This window comes from Netta rufina (assembly GCF_964035555.1).
Source record: "Netta rufina genome assembly, chromosome: 14".
In the NCBI taxonomy this organism is placed as follows: domain Eukaryota; kingdom Metazoa; phylum Chordata; class Aves; order Anseriformes; family Anatidae; genus Netta; species Netta rufina.
This window is the reverse complement of record NC_140137.1, coordinates 4,660,789-4,671,792: the sequence shown is the minus strand read 5'-3', so window position 1 is coordinate 4,671,792 and position 11,004 is coordinate 4,660,789.

Sequence of the window (11,004 nt, the reverse complement as noted above, 5' to 3'; positions counted from 1 at the left end):
CATGTCCAGCATTAGAAACTGGGAAATTTATGTCTTCCTCTAAGGTAGAAGAGTGTTTTCATTAAAAAAAAAATAAAAAATAAAAAAATTACTCCAGATGCAGAGCCTCCTATCATTTTGATCCGTAATTCACATAATCATTTTGCATGTTTAAATGGCACAACTCCTGATGAGAAGGGTAAGGATGACTTCCTTTATATGCAGCTCAAACAGAGAAGCTATCTCATTTCATGTAGTCTTCCTCACTTCCTTCTTGAAAAATTCAGAGTAAGTGCATTTGTCTCAACATATTTTTAAAATAAGTTCAGTAAGATCCATTGGTTATTCACTTGGTAAAATTTAACAGAAATGATGAAGATTTTGCTCACTTAACTCACTAACACCGGTTTCTAGCCGATAGCAATAAGACAGTTTTTAGTTTGAGTAATGTCACTATCAGCTCTTTCGCATCAGGACAATTTCTCTTCTTTCTTTTCTTTACCTTCTATATCAAATATGACTCAAAATCAAATGCTGTTGATCAAAAAACAAAACAAAACAAAACAAACAAACAAAAAAAACCAATGTTGAACCTAAAAATAATCAGCAACTATTTTGTAAGTCAGACCTGATTCCTAGATTTTTTTTTTCCTTTGTTCCTTCCATTGGATCATGCACTTTTGTGACTTTTTCATTGCAGATCTACGTGCAAACAGTAGTGAGGCTACCTGAACACTTGATAATTCAATCAACTCGCAAAACAGCAGAAAGGAGACAGAAGTCAATTATACCTAGGGTTATCGATAGTGTTAAGCGTTACTGTAGTAGCTCAGCAAAGGTAGACATATTTGAGAAGAGTGCATACCGCTGATTTTAGCTTCATGAAGGTGCAAGAAGCCAGGAATCACTTGACATTGTAACTGCTTAACTAGGAGAAGACAACCTAAGGACAACTCTGACCTAGTTTTCCAAATTTATGTATAGAAAACTGAGGTTTATGTTGCCAAACACACATTGCTTGCTTGATGAAATATCTCTATAAGAAGGAACCTAGTCACATCGAAGCAAATACGATTACCAAGATGAAAGAATAGTTCTGGACACTAACCATTTGGTATTTAAACATATATTGAACAACACATTCATTCACTGCTTTTCAGGTATCTACTAATGAAGTAAAAGATTGATTATGTGGCTGGACTCAACAGCAGGCACTGACCAAATACTGCCTCTTGGACATGTCATACTTAGTGACATCTGACATCTAATTGCAAAAGGTTGAGCATCAATTACATCCATGCCCAAGGCTCAGCAAGAAGTGATGCTAAGCAGACAGGGCAAGCCTGATGCAGGGGAAGAATGGGGGGGGGGGGGGGGGGACAACAACAAAACAACCTATGGGAGCTAATCCCATCAAAATAGGGTTTGTTAGACAGACCACAAACTTATTTAGGCATAGCTTCCTCCCTTCTGCCATTTTATTCAACATGGACAGAATAATACCAGAGTTGCTAGAGACACGGTTTACATGGCTGAAATGTCAAGCTTAGAACCAGAATACAGTTTATATCCCTCCAAAAATTGAGACCTGCTTTTACACGTGTGAATTCTTTGATACATGTATCATCCTTTAAGCTGTTGTGGGTTCTTAGGCCTACATCTCTACGCTAGGACCAAGCAAATCCTGCTGCGAATACAGAATTGGTATTTTCAGCCTTTATTCACAGCCTGCTTATCCCTAGTGAGAAGGATTATGAAAAATAAAGTATTAAATATCTTGGCTCAAAAAAATAAAATAAAATAAAATAAATAAAAAATACCTAATGTTAAAACCAGTATCCACCATTTAAGATTATCTCCTTTGTTGCAGCACAAGAAGAATGAACGACTATCAATTTGCAAAACATTATACACAAAATTAATATCCCTCTCAACATCACGGCAGGGAGCCTAATCCAAGCTATCAGTACTACTGAAGAAAGTCCATAATTACATACAAGAAAGGTGTAGGAAACTCAAACAAAAACCTCGTGTTTTAGTATTACTAAAATACCTGACCTGTTCATATTTCAGACAATGAAGTGCTCCTTTGCCAATGCCTCAGTGCAAGATTTTTCAATTGCCATTATCAGCATAGGGAAAGGCAACACTTTGCCAACGTGGATGTCCCTTCTCCAGTTGTCACAAAATAAATGATCTCCATTTGATTCCTTCAAATATGACGGTGATTGCCACTGCACCCATTCAGTCTGAGAGACTATTTTTCCCCCTCTATATACTTCCATTTTTATTTACCTATAAGCACCAGCTCACTAAAAAACATATATCCATTTGTTACAAATTTTAACAAATTGTCCTTATATCAAACTGTTCAGCATTAGAAGAAAAGTTAACAACAGAGTGATGCCCTGCTGAAAACAAGGCTGTATTTCAGGGTTCTGGAGGGTACAGGAATGTCTGCCAGTTTTAAAGCACCTACTTGAATACTTCGTTAAATTCAGGCTGCAGCTATGCCAAAGGCCACAATGTTTCACGAGTCATTGAAATATGAGGGATGAAGATAATTATGAAGGAACCATATATTTTGTATTATTTCTCATCTTTGTGCACTTGGCAACAGGGAGTGTGAACACAGGTCTGGAAAAGGCAATGGTGAAGCTGCTAACAGCTTGTGAAGAAGTCTGCTAAAAAGCTTATAGTTTTGTCTAAAAACAAAAACAAACAATAAACAGGAATCAAACACAATACATGCAAGTGCAATATGCTGTTTAAAAGCTACCCCATAAAAACTAGAAATACAATTTTTTAAACTGAATAGTGAGTGTTCCTTGACAGAGTGAGTTAATGACACTTTGCTATTGATTATTTGTTCAATTCAAACTCAATTCTAAGTCTGCTACTTTGATATTATCTACTTAGAAGCTACTGAACTAGTATTCAAAAGTTTGACATTTAGAGATGCTAATCACATGACTGACAGACCTTGACCAAAATTTAATTAAATCATTATATAGATACATATTCCTATAAAATAATTGTGTTAGATACCTTTACTGGTCAAGCGATTACCACTAAGCAGCTCTGTGTGGTTCATTTATACTCATAGATGTGCAAAACCAAAGAAAAGTGTTCTGAAACAACTGCAGACTGCATTCACCTTTCACATAACAAGAACTATACAAACATTGAAACTTGCTCAGTTAATAAATGTAAAAAGTAAACAGCAATTTCAGATACGAGGCTGAACTAAAAAAAGCATGTGACTTATGGAAGATATATGATCAGAGTTGTTGTACAAGAGATCCTTGTAACTTGTACAAGAGTTACCTTGTTACAAGAGATCCATAAGGAAAGTGTGGGCATTAAGAACTCCATTACTCTGCCTCAGTGTACCCAACTCCTGCTCTAACAAGCCAAAAGTATAAAATGAATCCCAAGAACAACTTGACCTCAGATTTTACTCATTTTTTTCCCTTTCTCTTCTGGTGACATATTTCGAAACATTAAAATTTCTAGCAAAAAGCACAGTTTTAGCAAGACAGCCATGTTACAACTGAATTCTCTGCAACGGTTAGTCTGGCTGCAGTCCCTGGAAAAGTTATGGAGATTATCGTGGGGGATACCGAAAGGCATTTAAAGAACAAAGCTCTTAATTAGGTGTAGTCAACATGGGTTCGTATAGGGCAAGACCTGCCTTAGTAATTTCATCTCCTCCTACAATAAGGTCACCCACTGGGTGTAGGAAGGGAAGGCAATGGGTTTAATCTTTCCGAATTTTAGTAAGGCCTTGGCCATCCCTGACAGCATCCCTCTGGACAAATTGCCTCACTGTGAGAGGAACACGGCCATGCTATGCTAGGTGATGAACGGGATCCATGGCGGAGCTCAAAGGGTCACAGTGAACAGGGGTACACTGGGCTGGCTGCCAGTCACCAGCAGTGCTCCCCAGGGTGCAGCCCTAGGCCAGCCAGCTCAGTGTTTTTTTCATCTCTGGTCTGGAGTTGAATAAAATTTTAGTGAGTTCACTGACACTAAACTGAGCAGTGCCGCTGACTCCCTGAAGGAGGGACCTACCAGTACATTGGGTGATCTGCAAGTGCACAAAGCCCAACAAAGTAAGTGCTGGACACAGGCACAGATGAGGAGCCAGGTGCCTGAGAGCAGCTCAGCAGCAGGGACCTGGGGGTGTTGGCTGACAGCAGGCTCACTGGGAGCCAGCAGCATGCCCTGGCAGCCAAGGGGGCAAACTTCACGCTGGGGAGCGTTCAGCACAGCATAGCTGTCTGGTCAAAGGAGGTGATTCTCCTGCTATATTTAGGCCTCACCTCAGATACTGCATGCAAGTCTGAGCTCCCCAATATAAAAAGGATATTAAGGTCCTTGAAAACATCCAGAGGAGGGCTACAAAGCTGGTACAAGGGCTGGAAGGTCCGTCCTGTGAGGAGAGGCTGAGGACACGTGGGCTGTCTAGTCTGGAGGCAAGGAGGCCAAGAGGAAGCCTCATCCCTCTCTGCAACTCCCTGAGGAGGGGAAGCAGAGAGGAGGTGGGAACTGATGGCAGGATGCAGGGAATGGCAGCAAGCTAGGCTAGGGGAGGGGCAGACTGGACATCTGGGAAAATTTCTGAGGGTGGTCAAAATTACGGTCAACACCAGGAAAAATTATGCTAGTCTTACCTCAAACTTGTAGGATCTTCTGTCTTACAGTTTAGCATAATTTAAGTATCTTTAGGACTTTGTTCAAATTTGATCAAATTTGGAAGAGGTCAGTGTAATGATTAAAAGTGAGTGGGAGGAGGAAGGGAGAGACAGAAGCAGGGGAAACAGGGATAGATGGACAGCATCATCATATCAAGACACAAGGCTAAAAATCCTTAGGCAAACAAAAATCCTTCTCTCTCTTTCTGCTGTCAAAAATTTCCCAGCTACAACCGTTGAGCAAAACCTATATAGAGTTTTCCTACTGGGGAGACAGTAAAATTCCTTGTCCCTTCAAGTCGACGTAGATTCTATTTATCTAATGACCATTGCTTTCAGAAATTCTGGTGTATTAGCTTCCTTCAAAGTCTGCTAATCTACCTATCGTGTTTTCTACCATACTCAGAAGAAATTTATTTTTCTTTTTACTGTCACAGTCCTGGAAGATGTTGTCATATCTGGGCTCTGAATTTTTAACCCTCCAGTTCCAAAACTTCCCATTCCCAAATGTTAAAAACACAAACCCAGACAAAACAACCCACACCTCCCAGCTCTTCTTAGCATTCTGTTGTGTTATGCCATTCTTCCATGACACTTGTGTATACTCCTCATTATTATATGCTCTAAAAGGTATACATCTGAAACAAAGAGAGAACGTATAGGGCATCAAGGTCACTTATTTAGTGAAAACTCCTGCTATGAGAAAGGACTGCTGCTTTGAGAATGCCAGTGAGAGGGATGACCTTCAAGATGATACACACTGCTGTTCTTTACTGTGCATGTCACAGATTAATTCACTTGATCTGATCTGATGGTTCCACAGAGTGCTAACAGGAGCTAAGTGCTACTGGCAATAGAAACTGATTGGTTCAAGAGATGTCATTATCTCTGAATAAATGTGTTGATAAAAGAGAATCATTTCAGACCAAGAGCTGAAGGAAGTAACCGATATATCACCATAAATTTTCCCCATTCATGTAATTTCCAATGATGCGCATATACAAGCATGTTTCGTCACTTTGGTTGCTTCACTTTTCTGAGAGCTTCCTTTCCCTTGCGTAAGTATTTCTATTGAAATTTACATCTATGATACACTACTCAAATAAGCACAATTCATTTTGTAACAACAGCCTTCTCTTGCACTTACATGGCTAAGTTAAAGAAGGCATGCTAAAACCCATGCTCCATAGCAGTCTAACTGTGGAAGTAAATAAACCACCCTACTAGCTCTTTCCTATTTATCTGCTCTACCTAAACGCTTCATGCATGCATGGTAGCACTTTGCTTATTCCTAAGTTTCACAGAGGCTACTGTACACGGCAAGACTGCAGGTGCCTACACCCAGAAAATGTGCAGTGCCTCTGCACAGTAGTGAATCCAGCACAAACCAGGCACAAGCAGTTAGATCTCCATAAATAGACAGAGTAAATAATAAAATCGTAATGAACGACAGTCTGATCTTTCACACAGGAAAATAAAAACTTATGAGATAACTACACCTTTGTTCTTCAGTTGGCAGATGCATCTTGAAGTTTGTATTCAGCCATGTATATTCTGAAATGGGGTGAGAGTGTAAGAATATTAATCTGCCCAGCAATTGTGAAAATGGCAGCAGGCTAGAGAGGCATCTGCTGTCTTTATGCTCAGCATTGACAGCCCTCAGAGGTACAGTTCACTTTATCTGTACAGAAATCCTAGGCATCTAAACTGAAGTATAAAGAGCCCACTCGGCGTCTTCGAAAGTATCTGAATGGTACTTTATCTCCCGGGTGATTTTACTGACCGAAGAAAGCACTTCAGGTTCATATCCTGCAGACTTCCACATATCTGTGATTATTCTCTGTTTACTTATGAATATCCACAGAACATACACATGTCAGCACAACACAAACTCACTGTTGTAATGATGAGTCACAAACTTTAAAATCAATCCTCTTAAATGTATCAGTAATGTCTCTCAATTCTTGCATGCAAACTTCTATGCAAAAATCTAAAAGTAAGATGGCTTTCTTAATCCAAATTATAAAGTCTTGACTCTTAAGAGAAATCTTCATAACTTAACCATTGGAATGTATTTTTGTGATTATCAAATACTTTTTCAAAATCTCACAGCATAGTATGTACAAATACTAACATAATGCTATTTATTCTTTTCACCATGAACATAAGCTTGGAACTACGTTTTCATAATGGTTGCTGTTATAACACAATGCTATCTATAGCACAGTTTTGTTTCTTAATGACAATAAGCCCCAGTGGAGTACCCCCTAAAAGAACCACATAAAATTCTCATTTTTCCAAAGCAACAGTTACAAAATATGTGAAAATTATGCGTGATAACATGCTAACTATTCTAACTTAGAAAATATGGTTTAGCTTTGATTCATTTTGGATATACACAAAACTTCAATTTCAAGCACGTACAATTTACACTGTCAGAGAGAAAAAAACATTTTTGTAACCACATGGAGAAAGCATCATCTTAATTAGGACCACTGTTCTTTCCCATTTGCCCATCTATGCATCTCTTCTAAGGCTGCACAGACTCTGGCAGCCCTAAAGTTAAGCAGTTGAACACTTCGTATTTATAGTAATTCAAATTATATTTTGTTTTTAACTTGAAATTTCATTTAAATATATTAAAAACACAGAAAACGTAGGTGCTTGGTACAACACACAACTTTGTGAACCTTCTTAGAAACTGTATTTTCAGCAGCATGATAATAATTAACATGATTAAGAAATGATTTCTTAGTTACTTAAGTACAATGATTGTCACAATTTATTACAAGCCTAAAATGTATTTCCTCAAAGTTAGGGGCTAATCCACAAAGCCCAGCCCTTCATAGAATCTTTTCTGATGTTTTTCTTCAAACCTTTCAGAATAAAGTCAATTTTTAATTGCTTGGGCAAGCAGGTTACCAAATTACAATCATATATTAAGACTCCTCAGAAAGAAATAACTTATGCCTTCTTTTTGCTGCCTTCAATTTGGTGTTTAAAAGGTACACCAACGATAATGTGAGTGCAAATCATCTATAAGTTTAGTTTATTTTTTTGTGGCCTCTTCTACATGCACAATGGGATCTACAAAAGAACTTACCTAGATGTGGAAATTCCATACTGAGATTGTTAAATATGTTAAATCTATTAATTATTTGCACATTCTGCACATTTGATGTTAGAAAAACAAACAAAAACAGAACAAGAACACAACAAAAAATTCACAGAACCCAGATGCTTAAACTTCCGAAGAAATGTAGGCATGACATAATGCTTTTATAGAGCTAATTTAAAATAATTAAGATGTAATAACAATGTAGGGCACATGCAAACTCACTGCACACAAAGGATAATGCCATGTTTTCCTAGCTTCAGTAATTTCCCTCATTTTCCTCCATTGTACATGCTAGACATAATGCTTATAGTCTGAAAAACGACTAGAAAATTGTACCTTTTATCATCTCTTATTGTTTCCCAGTCATTCCATATTGCATTTGTTTATCAAAGCAACTCTCATACCATATTCACACAACAACTCTAGCATTTCTTTTGTCCCCTTTCTGCCTCATTAGAGGATATTTAACAATATCAACTATCAATTTCCTTGTCAAGTTTAAATTAGGATAGTTATTACCTGATCAGTCAATTACTCATTCACGTCAATAGCTACTTCACATCTCCTGCTTTCAAGATTTCAAGCTACCTTCTTGTCTATTACACAGGCCAGCTGTTATTGCATTGCTTCCTTTTACTATGACAGTATTTTAGATATTCTATGTTCATTACTGTATTGTGGTAGTTCAGTATTTCTTAGTTGTAACCATGCACTTAATCGCCCACATTACATGGACAAATCGCCCATTTAGAATGGACAAAATTTCTTTTTAAATTAGGGATGCAAACTGAAAGTCTCAACTCATCCACTGTACTACATAGGAGACACGTCTGGACTTGTACTTAATCCTCTACAATCCTACAAATATTGACTAGGTTTATATCTTAAAAATGCAACACAAATGCAAGTACTGTTACATATCTCTCTGTTCTTTGGTATGCTTAGATAGGATAATTATAATACAGCATTTGAGAAATATAAATTTTACCTACTCGATAGGAAGTCCCGCCCCCCCCTCCAAAAAAAAAAAAAAAATAAAAAAAGCATCTTCATAACAAGTCATTTCCTTCTTTGAATAATCACACAATTTGCTTGAAGGCTTTTACCCTAGTATGGCCCTTGATGGAAGAATCATACAAGAATTTTTAAGCCCATCTTATAGACAAGAAACATCTTCCACTGTGTGACTCAGAGAATCTTGATTGTGATGCCATGGATAAATCCGATCTAAGTGACATCTATGAATTAGGCAATGCTTTACCCTAATTTGACTATAAATCTTGAGTATACTTTTAACTATTCTCTAACATAGAGCAGAATTCTGCTGTACACTCTGCACTGAAACATATCAGAACAGTCAGATAAACTTGGTGTTTTACTGGGTTAAGAATAAACTGGCACCTACTGCTAACTTGTTCCTCTAGTTTGAAAATGAACCACTGAAGTTCTTGCTTAGTTTAACAATTTGTTTTCTTAAGAAATTAACACCAGGCTTGCATCAGGTTGCTTGTACACTCTCACTTTAGAGGAATACAACAGGCAATAAATTAGGACATAAGGTCAATGAAACTTTTTCACATCATATTTATTTATATATTTAAAGTAAATAGTTGTATGTACTAATCATTATATATAGTCTCATATAAGTATAAAACTAATAACGAGTAACCTCATGTTAAATTATTTTCATTCCTATGTACTTAAGTTTTTCTCTTCCTTATTAGCTTATTTTCTGGTTGTTCTTTGCAAGCCCCCAACTTAATTTTCAGGTTACGTTTTAGTCTTTCTGCAGTTATATTCATATTGTAGCAAATTGCATAGAGATTACTGGATTCTTTTTCCAGGTGATATATTAACTCCTGGATGAAGGTTTGCACATTACTCAACTCAAAAAGCATTCATAATGCTCACTTCAAAATAATTTGTCAAAACACATTTGTATAAAGCTATTTTATCCTGATAAATTGTACACATTGCTTTTTGAATCCTCCTTAGACAGTTGCTTTTGTTCAACTTATCAATACTGCATTTCTCATTTAGAGCTTCATTTAAAATCACACTTTTTTTTTTTTTATTATTGTGTCAATGTTTTTTCCTATATTTTGTTCCTCTGTGAAACTATTTAAATGAACATTTATTGTGACTTTCTCTTGCAAATTCTTCTTCTTTTTATGATTATGGATTAAGACTGCATTTGCCACATCCTAGGAACCCAGCTCTATCAAGGATCGTTTGATTACCACAAATACTTCATGTTTTCTCTGCTTTCAACCTACCACTTCACATTAACAATATTTATATAAAACAAATTTCAACACTAATGTGCTGTCTGCTAACACATGTTCTAAGGTTTTTACTAGGAAACTATCTTGTATTTTTATGCCAGTGTAGTCAGAGCCCCATAACTGACAGAAGTTCATTTCCCACCTATCTCAGTTGCATCATCTATAATTTCTAGTTTGGGTATATCTTCCCAAATCAACTCTGACTCATAATAATAAATAAAAAAAGTAATAAAGTAATAAAAGTAAAGTATAGTAATACTTTTAAAAAAAGTAAAGTAAAGTAATAAAAGTAAAAAAAGTAATAAAGGAACTCATGGAAGTTCACATACATAAGACAGAGCTCTCCAGGTCACCCCGCCCCATATGCACAGCTGCACAGAAAATAAAAACACAAAATGGCCAGAACTTTTCTTCAAAAACTGCAACAACTGAAATGAAGCACGGCACATATGAAATGGAAAGACAGAATGTCAAAAAGCATGAGCCATCGCTATGCCTGTTTGAAGGCATATAATTCCTGTATCCACAATGGATACTGGAAGCCTGTTCAGAGAAAGCAGCAACTTCATCACTTAGAGGACCACCGGTCCCTGATGATTTTTGTGACAAAAAAAAATGATCAGAGACACGGGGAACAAGAAAATTTTAAATGCACATGGAAAATTACAGGATAAGGTGCTTTCCACAGTTTGCCATTGTTTGGTCACTGCTGTTGAGCCAACATGATCTTGCGACACAAAAGCAGCTTGTCCACGTCAATACAGTTCACATCTAAACAAGCTGCAAAACCATCCTTGTGAAATGTTCAGATGAAAACAGCTGACTAACGGCTTTAGGAAGAGAAAAACTGAAAGGCAATGTAATAAAGCAAGGAAAAACTCTACTCAAAAGTATAATTGGCAGACTTGTTTAACTGACTCCGGCA